This window comes from Musa acuminata, chromosome BXJ3-5, assembly GCF_036884655.1.
Source record: "Musa acuminata AAA Group cultivar baxijiao chromosome BXJ3-5, Cavendish_Baxijiao_AAA, whole genome shotgun sequence".
Classification (NCBI taxonomy): domain Eukaryota; kingdom Viridiplantae; phylum Streptophyta; class Magnoliopsida; order Zingiberales; family Musaceae; genus Musa; species Musa acuminata.
Window position 1 is genome coordinate 17,792,842 of NC_088353.1, and position 9,349 is coordinate 17,802,190.

A 9,349-nucleotide genomic window follows, 5' to 3' on the forward strand; every position below is an offset into this window, starting at 1 on the left:
GGGCAACATAATGTCAATTTGTATTGTAATAATTGTCTAGATCGGAGTAGAGTTTTGGCTTGTATGTGCAGGATTATCTACGATAACGATGAAGACATAAAGCGAAACAAAGTGCCGAAGTCAAGCGTGAAGGATTCATTGGGAGTTCGAGAGTTCGACAAAAGTCCGAGGGTTCATCGGGAATGCTGTCGGAACTAGCTGAGAATGAGTAGGGAGCTTGCCGAAGGGTTTTTTGGAAGCTCGTTGGAAGATACGTTGGAAGTTCGCGGAGCTCACCGAGAAAGATCGTAGCTTATCGAAGAAGCTCGTCGGAACTCGCCAAGATCAAATCGTGAAGTCTAGGAGCTTGCCGGGAGTCCGCAGAATGGTTTCCGAGAGTATATCGGAAGACCGTCGGAAGTTCGCCGGAAGCTCGCCGGAAGAATTCTTGACTTGCGAACTTTGTAATAGCTTAGGAAACGTCTTTAAATTCATAGTTAGCAAGTTAATTAGGGTTAGGATTAGGTGTTAATCCTATAACCCAAGTAGGGGCTAATTGGGCCCGAGTTCGGACTGGTTTAGGCCAAGTTTGGAGCCCAACCAGTGAGCTGAAATAGTGTAGGCGGTGGCACCACCCAGAACCCAAGAACCGAGTGGTGGCACCGCTAGACTAAGCGGTGGCACCGCCTAGCACCCGAGAGGTCCGGCGGTGGCACCGCCAAACTGAGTAGTGGCACCGCCAGTAAACGGTTAATATGATATTAACAAGCGGTGGCACCGCCAGCCTCGGAAACCCAAGATAATTCAAAATTTGGAGCCCAAATTTGAATTCTCTTGGGGCCTATAAATACCCCTTAATTCTCAGTAGAGAATACAACCTTTGGGAAGTTAGAAATTGAGAAAAGCTTTAGCAAAAGTCTTGTTTTCAATAGCTTAAGTGTTCACCTCCCTCTTTCTCTTTGAAAAATTTGTAAGAGTGTGAACCACTTGTAAAAAGGTTGTAAGAGGGGTATTTGTCCTTCCCCTTCAAAGTGATTTGCTAGTGGAAGTTGGGAGCCTCATTAAAGAAGGCTTCGCAAGTGGATGTAGGTCATTTTGACCGAACCACTTTAAATTGATGTGTTCCTTGAATGTGTGAGTATTTACTTTTCTGAAACTATTATTTACATTGCAGCAAGCTTTCGGTTTTCATCTTCTCACTTTACTTGAGCTACTTTCTCCAAGTCATTGACGAATTAAAATCTTTACGCATTTACGAAATCGTTTTCAAATCTATACGTTTTAATCCGCTGCACTAATTCACCCCCTCCTCTTAGTGCCGCTCCGATCCTACCACTTAATATTCTCAAGGAAGTCACTAGTCAAAAGTGAAATGGCCAAAAATTCAGCTTGCTTAGGTAGCCGTAAAAGCGTATCTGCAACAATATTCTCTTTCCCCTTTTTGTAAGTTATTTCATAATCATATCCAAGAACCTTTGTTACCCATTTTTGTTGCTCGAGGGAAGATATCTTCTGCTCCAAGAGATATTTTTGGCTTTTATGGTCGGTATTGATTTGAAAGCATCGCCTGATCAAGTATGATCTCCACCTCATTGCTACATGCACAATGGCGAGCATCTCCTTATCATATGTTAACATGTTTTGATAGGGGGGAGATAATGCCTTGCTAATGTATTTGAGTGGTTGATCATTTTGCATGAGAACGTCTCCCATTCTGTCTCCAGATGCATTGGCCTTAATGATGAAGGGTCGGTTGAAATCTGGTAGCGCTAGCACCGGCGTCGTCGTTATGGCTGCCTTAAGTTTGTCGAAGGTAGTGGAGGTTCTGTCTGACCATTGGAAGACATCTTTTTCCAGTAAGGAAGTAAGTGGTGCATTGATCTTTCTATAGTTTTTCACGAACTTACGGTAGTAGCCTATTAAACCTAGAAAGCCATGTAGCAATTTTATGTTCCTCGGGGTAGGCTAGTTTTGCATTGCTTCAATTTTGAAGGGGTCCACCATCACACCTTCCTCTGATATGATATGCCCAAGATATCCCACCTTTTGTTGAAGAAAGTAAAAATTCGTAGTGGTCGTTGTGTGTTCGAAGGGCGATTTTCGGTATGACTTCTTCGTACACTCGTATTTGATAATACCTAGATCGACGGTCCAGCTTTGTGAAGATTTATGCTCCCTTTCATCTAGCAATTCATCTACTACTGGAATATGATATTTATCCTTGATGGTTATGCCATTGAGAGCTCAGTAATCAACACATATTCGCCATGTTCCATCCTTCTTGCGTACAAGTAGCACCAGTGAAGAGTAGAGGTTGCAACTTGGCCGAATAACTCCTATTTCGAGCATCTCTTTTATAATCCTTTCTATTTCATCCTTCTGGAGATGTAGATACTGATATGGCTGAGTATTTGCTGGAGGTTTGCCTGAAAGAATCATTATATAATGATCATGCCGACGGGTAAGAGGTAGGTTGTGCGGTTCGTCAAATATATATGAAAATTCAGCAAGCAAAGGAAGTAGGTTTAGATCTTTAAACTCTATTGGCTCTCTCTTAGTTTGCTGCTCAAGTTATACCAAAAAGCCGTTGTATGGTTTATGCAAAACCTTCTCCATTTGTTGTGTGCAAATCGTCGTTACGTCGCCCCCATGTTTCCCATTCAGTATCACCTGTTTCTCCTTACTATAAAATTTCATAATTAGTTGCATAAAATTTCAAGAAATATCATATAATGTCATCAACCATTTAATTCTGAGCATAGCCTCATGATCAATAAGAGGGAGGAGGAAGAAATATGTAATTATCTCTTGGTCCTACAGCAACAGTTTCACTCGCGGGTGCCTACGATCATACTAACAAAATCCATCCGTTGGCGACCTTAACGTCAAACCTGCTGCAATTCTCGATAGGTAAGGCCATATGGACAGTAACCTTACTGTTTAGGAAGTTACTAGTACTGCCCGTGTCGATGAGAATAGTGATCGGTTGTTGTTTGAGAAGGCCTCCAACTTTCATCATTTGCGAGTTTGAGTAGCCGGCTAGTGCATGTACCGTAATTTCGGTCGGTTGTGGCTCTTTTTCTGCATCTTCTTCTTCATATTTAAGGTTCTCTTCTAGATGTTCAATGACCTCTTCTTCTACTGGTTCAATCATAAGAAGTCTCCCTTTACTACAGCGATGCTCACGGCTCGTCGCAATGCCAACATAACCCCTTCGCATATCGCTCCTAAAGCTCTTCTCTTGTTAACTTCTTTGGTGTAGGGACTTGGTTGATAGTAGGGGGGGCTGAGGGCTTCAATATTACTGGTTGAGGAGTAACCCTAGTCCTCTGAACTTCATGGTTCAATTGCTCCTCTTGATGTCGTGCGAAAGAGATGGCTGCCATAAGCGTATACGGTTGTCGCGCTTTAACATCTCCTCGGATCTCTGGCTTCAAGCCCTCAATGAAGGTCCTCAATAGCTATTTTTAAGACCAATCATGATTTGATTAGATAATCTTTCAAACCTGGTTTGGTACTCCTGAATGGTGGAGGTTTGTCGGATCTTTGCTAGTTGTCCGTCAATATTCTCGTAATCGATTGGTCTGAAGCGAATCAACAGTCCTTCTTTGAATTGTCGCCATGAAAGGACTTCATAAGTATGTTCAAACTAGTCAAACCACTGTATAGCATCCCGTTTAAGATGCATAGCTATAATTTTCACCATAGATGCATCCGCGATTTTGTGGTACCGAAAATATCGCTTCACACGCGAGATCCAACCAATCGGGTCTCCTTCTTCCCATCTAGGGAAATCCACTCTCATGCATGGATAGTTAGGGTCGGTCATAGAGCTTTCCCTCTCTTAGAAGTCATATCTTTGGGCTTGGTGTGATTGGGCAAAGCTCTCTCCTTGATGTGATTTCTTCGGGCTTAGTGGTCGGCCCAATCTGAGTTCGGTAAACAGCGTCGGAATCTTATCCTCCATTCGTGCCTCGAAGGCTTCGAATTTAGCATTGATTACCTCCTCATATGCCATAGTATATGCCGCCAAATCTGTGATGTTAAGATCTCTCTTTTGTTGTTGGGTTAAAGGCATGTATTGGTTGAGAGAGGTGATGGTCGAAAGGGTTGGTGGATTGATGGATGTAGGCTACGGTTTAGGCTTGTTTTGTGGCTATTTTGGGTACAGTTTGAGGGTGTGGTTTGGTGGAGTTTTAGGGCTATGGATGAAAGTTTTGGATCTGTGATAGATGGTAGCAAAGGTTTGATAGAAATCAGTAGAAGTTGCAGCAAGTATGTGTTGTCTTGTAAGAATAGAATTGTCGTCAAAGAAACAACAGTTTCTCAACATAATTTCCACCATAAACTTAAGAGAATTGAGGAGGGAATTGATAGTAAAATCTCAGTTTATATGACAGCAAGGATGTTCAATTTAATCAAGAAAATTTTGGCAGTATAATAGCAACGAAATTGGTGCAAGTTGTGATAGCAGAATTCTCGTCGAAAAATTTTAGCAGTTTGTGACAAAAATTTGTAGCAACACAAAATCATTTTTAGAGATGAATTCCCTAATAGATCAATATTAGATGGAAGCCAAGATAATCTATGAAGTGTATAAGAAATTTTAATAAAAAAAGATTGCAAATAGATGGGTTAAGACAACAATATGCGGCTGAAATTTTCTGCAGCACAGATTTTCAAGTGTAGTAGATTAGACATAAAAGATTAGTGATTTATATTAAGAATTTTTTGACGAAACTAAAGAAAAATCTACTTTAGGAAGTGTCAAATCTATCATAAAAATTTCAGAGAGATTTGGAAAGAAAAAATATTGTATCAAGATCAAACAAACAGTGTTACGTGGCTGAAATTTTACAATGCAGATTTTCAAGTATAGCAGATTAGATGTAAAAGATAAATGGTTTATATTAAGAATTTTTTGACAAAACTTAAAGGAAATCTGCTGTTAGGAAGTTTCAAAGTTGTCATAAAAATTTCGTAGAGATTTGGATAGAAAAAGCACAGTAGCAAGATCAAACAGACGGTGCTATACGGTTGGAATTCTGTAATGTATCTTTCATCGTAGAGATGAAAACTTTGTGACGAAAAGTTTATGCAGCAATATAGGAATAATTTTTTGTAGATTTTCAAATAAGGATAACTAAATTGCAGTAGCAGTAAGGTAGGAAACCAGAACCTATTGGAATTTACTAGGAGATCAAAGGATGATCTGCGATAGTGGAGATTGTTAGTTTGGCAAGTCCCATAGTCCCACATCGGGAAAATTAGACTTGTTGTCTCGTCTTGGAACTATAAATAAGGGCCTGGGCTTTGAAGTTAGATGTACCACAGGCAACACAAGAGGCACCACAAGAAAACCTACTTACGGTTTGGGTTTTTTTTGTTTAGTAAGCTAAAGGTGTTTTATGGCCTAGGAACATCTTCCTAAGGCATTTGTAAGTGTCCCTCTTTTGCAGTAGTAATTTGCTCTTCTTTCTTCCGTGGATGTAGGTCAAAGTCAATTGACCGAACCACGTATATCTGGTGTTCTGGTGTTTTGTTTGTTCTTGTCACTTTTATTCTTTCCGCTTTATTGTTTTTGTTGTGTTGCCAAAATTATCCTTTGGTAAATATCCTGGGGCTAGCTCTAACAAACTAGTATCAGAGCCTGGTTCTGGGATCTTTTGGCAACAATGACAATATCAAAGATCGTTGTCGAGAAATTCGACAGAAATGTCAACTTCGGCATATGGCAACGTAAGATGGAGGCCATTCTGGTTTAAGATGGAGTTGATTTGGCACTACAGGGGACTGAGAACATTCCAGATCGTACGTCTAAGGAAGATCTTGCGGGTATGGATAAGAAGGCCCGATCCAGCATCATTCTAAATCTCTCTGATGAGGTTTTACGGGAGGTAGCTATGGAGACTACGGCTAAGAGCATGTGGGACAAGCTTAAAGCCTTGTACATGAAGAGGATAGTGGAGAATCGTCTCTACTTGAAGCAGAGTCTATATATGCTTCGGATGATTGAAGGTACATCTATACTCTCACATTTTGATAAGTTTGATTCTTTGGTTATGGATTTGGAGAATATAGATGCAAAAATTGATGATGAGGATAAGGCTTTGTTACTCTTGTGTTCTCTTCCCCAATCTTTTAAGCATTTCCGTGATACTTTGATTTATGGAAAAGAAACAGTTTTGTATCAAGAAATTAAATCTGCACTGAAATCTAAGGAGCAGATAGACAAGAATATCACTAGGGAAAGTAGAGAGAATCAGGCTGAGGGTCTAGTTGTTAGGGGGAGAATGGATAAAAGAGAATTTGATAGTAGTAGATCTAAATCTAGATCTAAATCCAGACATAGAAATTTGGAATGCAGATATTCTCATAAAATGGGGCACATTAAATCTGATTGCTTTAAGTTGAAAAATAAATTAAAGCAAAAGGAAAAATTTGTTGAGAAAACTATTGAATCCGCTGAAGTTAGTGTAACAATTGATGAGAATGTTGGAAATATTTTTTCTGCTATTGATGACAGGACGAGGTCTAAAAATGAATGGATTTTAGATTCGGGTTGTTCTTATCACATGTGTCCCAATAGGGATTTGTTTTCCACATATGAATCTTGTAATGGTGGAATTGTTTTGATGGACAATAATGACGCATGTGATGTTGTTGGTAGAGGTACAATCCAAATTAAAATGCATGATGGTATTGTGAGGATGGTGACTAATGTTAGACATGTTCCTGATTTGAAAAAGAATCTCATCTCTTTAGGCACCCTAGAGGCCCTTGGGTGTAAATACACAGCTGAAGGTGGAGTTATGAAAGTTTCTAGAAGTGCTCTTATTGTTATGAAAGCTTGTAGGTCTGGTAGCTTGTATATTCTGCAGGGAACTACTGTCACAGGTTCAGTTGCAGTTTCGTCATCATCATTGTCTGATTCTAACATCACTAAATTATGACATATGCGTTTGGGTCATATGAGCGAAAAAGGTTTGAGCATATTAAGCAAAAGGGGTCTACTTTGCGGACAGAGTACTGGGCCACTTGATTTTTGTGAATACTGCATTTTTGGAAAGTAGAAAAGAGTTAGCTTCAATTCTCCGACAGTTCACAAAACGAAAGGTACTCTTGACTATATTCATTCAGACCTTTGGGGTCCAGCTCAAGTTCAATCTAAGGGTGGTGCCAGGTATATGTTGACTTTCATTGATGATTATTCCAGAAAAGTTTGAGTTTATTTTTTGAAGCATAAAAATGATGTTTTTTTAACATTTAAACAATGGAAGGCTTTGATTGAGAAGCAAACATGTAAACAGATTAAGCGGCTTCGAACAGATAATGACATGGAATTTTGTGAAGGTGATTTTGAAGAATTCTGCAAAAATGAAAGAATCGTTCGGCATCGCACTGTTAGGATGACGCCTCAGCAAAATGGTGTGGCCGAACGTATGAACAGAACACTCTTGGAGAGAGCGAGGTGTATGATCTCAAATGCAGGGTTGACAAAAGACTTTTGGGCAGAGGCGATTAATATGGCCTGTTACGTTGTCAACCGCGCTCCTTCTGCAGCACTTGATTTTAAAACTCCAGAGGAAGTTTGGTCAGGTACTCCTGCTGATTACTCTGATTTTAAAATTTTTGGGTGTCCAGCATACATGCATGTAAATGAAGGAAAATTAGAGCCTCGGGCTAAAAAGTGCATTTTCCTTGGGTATGCTTCTGGGGTGAAAGGATACAGATTATGGTGTCCTGATCCCAAATCCCCAAAATTTATAATCAGTAGAGATGTTACTTTTGATGAATTATCTATGCTATCTTCTAAAGAGGAATCTACTAGTTATACAAATGATAGTGCGCAGAAGCAGGTGGAGCTTGAGATTGGTAGTTCAGATTCTTTTAAGTCGAACTATTCTACTCAAAGAATGCTAGTAGATGGTCCCGAGTCTACTGATGCAGATGATCCAGTGGAAGAGCAATATTCCATAGCCAAGGATAGACCACAGAGAGAAATTCGACCACCACAAAGATATGCAAATTTGGTTGCATATGCTTTGTCTGTTGCAGAAGAGACAAGTAAAGTTGGTGAGCCTACTTCCTACTCAGATGCAGTTTCTTGTGATAATTCCGCTAAGTGGTTGATTGCGATGAATGAAGAAATAGAATCTCTTCATCAAAATAGAATTGGGGATCTTGTGAAGCCGCCTTCGGATAAGAAAATTGTTGGATGCAAATGGGATACCATTGCTAAGGGGAAAGTCCTTGTTCAGAAAATCCATACGAAGGACAATCCAGTTGATATGTTTACGAAGCCTCTTCCGGTTTACAAGTTCAAGCATTGCTTGGACTTGGTTGGTATTCATTGTTGGTGATTGCCCGTTGGGGCTTTTGTGAAGAAGGTGGAGCAAGTTTTGTTGGGACATACCAAGGTGGAGATTGTTAGTTTGGCAAGTCCCATAGTCCCACATCGGGAAAATTAGACTTGTTGTCTCGTCTTGGAACTATAAATAAGGGTCTGGGCTTTGATGTCAGATGTACCACAGGCAACACAAGAGGCACCACAAGAAAACCTGCTTACGGTTTGGGTTTTTCTTGTTTAGTAAGCTGAAGGTGTTTTATGGCCTAGGAACATCTTCCTAAGGCATTTGTAAGTGTCCCACTTTTGCAGTAGTAATTTGCTCCTCTTTCTTCCGTGGATGTAGGTCAAAGTCAATTGATCGAACCACGTATATCTGGTGTTCTGGTGTTTTGTTTGTTCTTGTCACTTTTATTCTTTCCACTTTATTGTCTTTATTGTGTTGTCAAAATTATCCTTTGGTAAATATCCTAGGGCTAGCTCTAATAGAGATGACGGCGAAATTTGGCAATGATCTTTTAAGCAATTGTGGGAATTGCTTTCGGCGGTTATGGAGGGTTGATGGATGGCTATAGAAGGGCAACGAGACACCAAGAATGCTGCTCTGATACCAGGTGTTAAAACCCTTACAGATTCTAAACTTGGGGTTGATCTCTTTAGGGGATCGGCCTCCTTGGAACTCTATAGGGGTTCCTCCCTCCAAGGTGTAGCTCAAAGGCTGCAGAAAAGATTTATCTATTACTTATGAAAAGATGAGGAATACATGACTATTTAAAGGGCTTTTAAACCCTAACTCCTAATAGGACTCCTACTCAAGACTCCTACTTCTAACCAACTCCTAATAGGACTCATACTGAAGACTCCTTATTCTTCTCTAAGAAACAACCTCCTAACCCTAGCCGACCTCTTCACCTCTTTAATAGGGGTCGGCTTAGATAGGTTTTACATGAATGTCCCTCTCAATTAGGACTCTCCAAGCTAGAGTCCTAACAGACCCTTTCTAAAGAAGGGAAGACCCTTTAT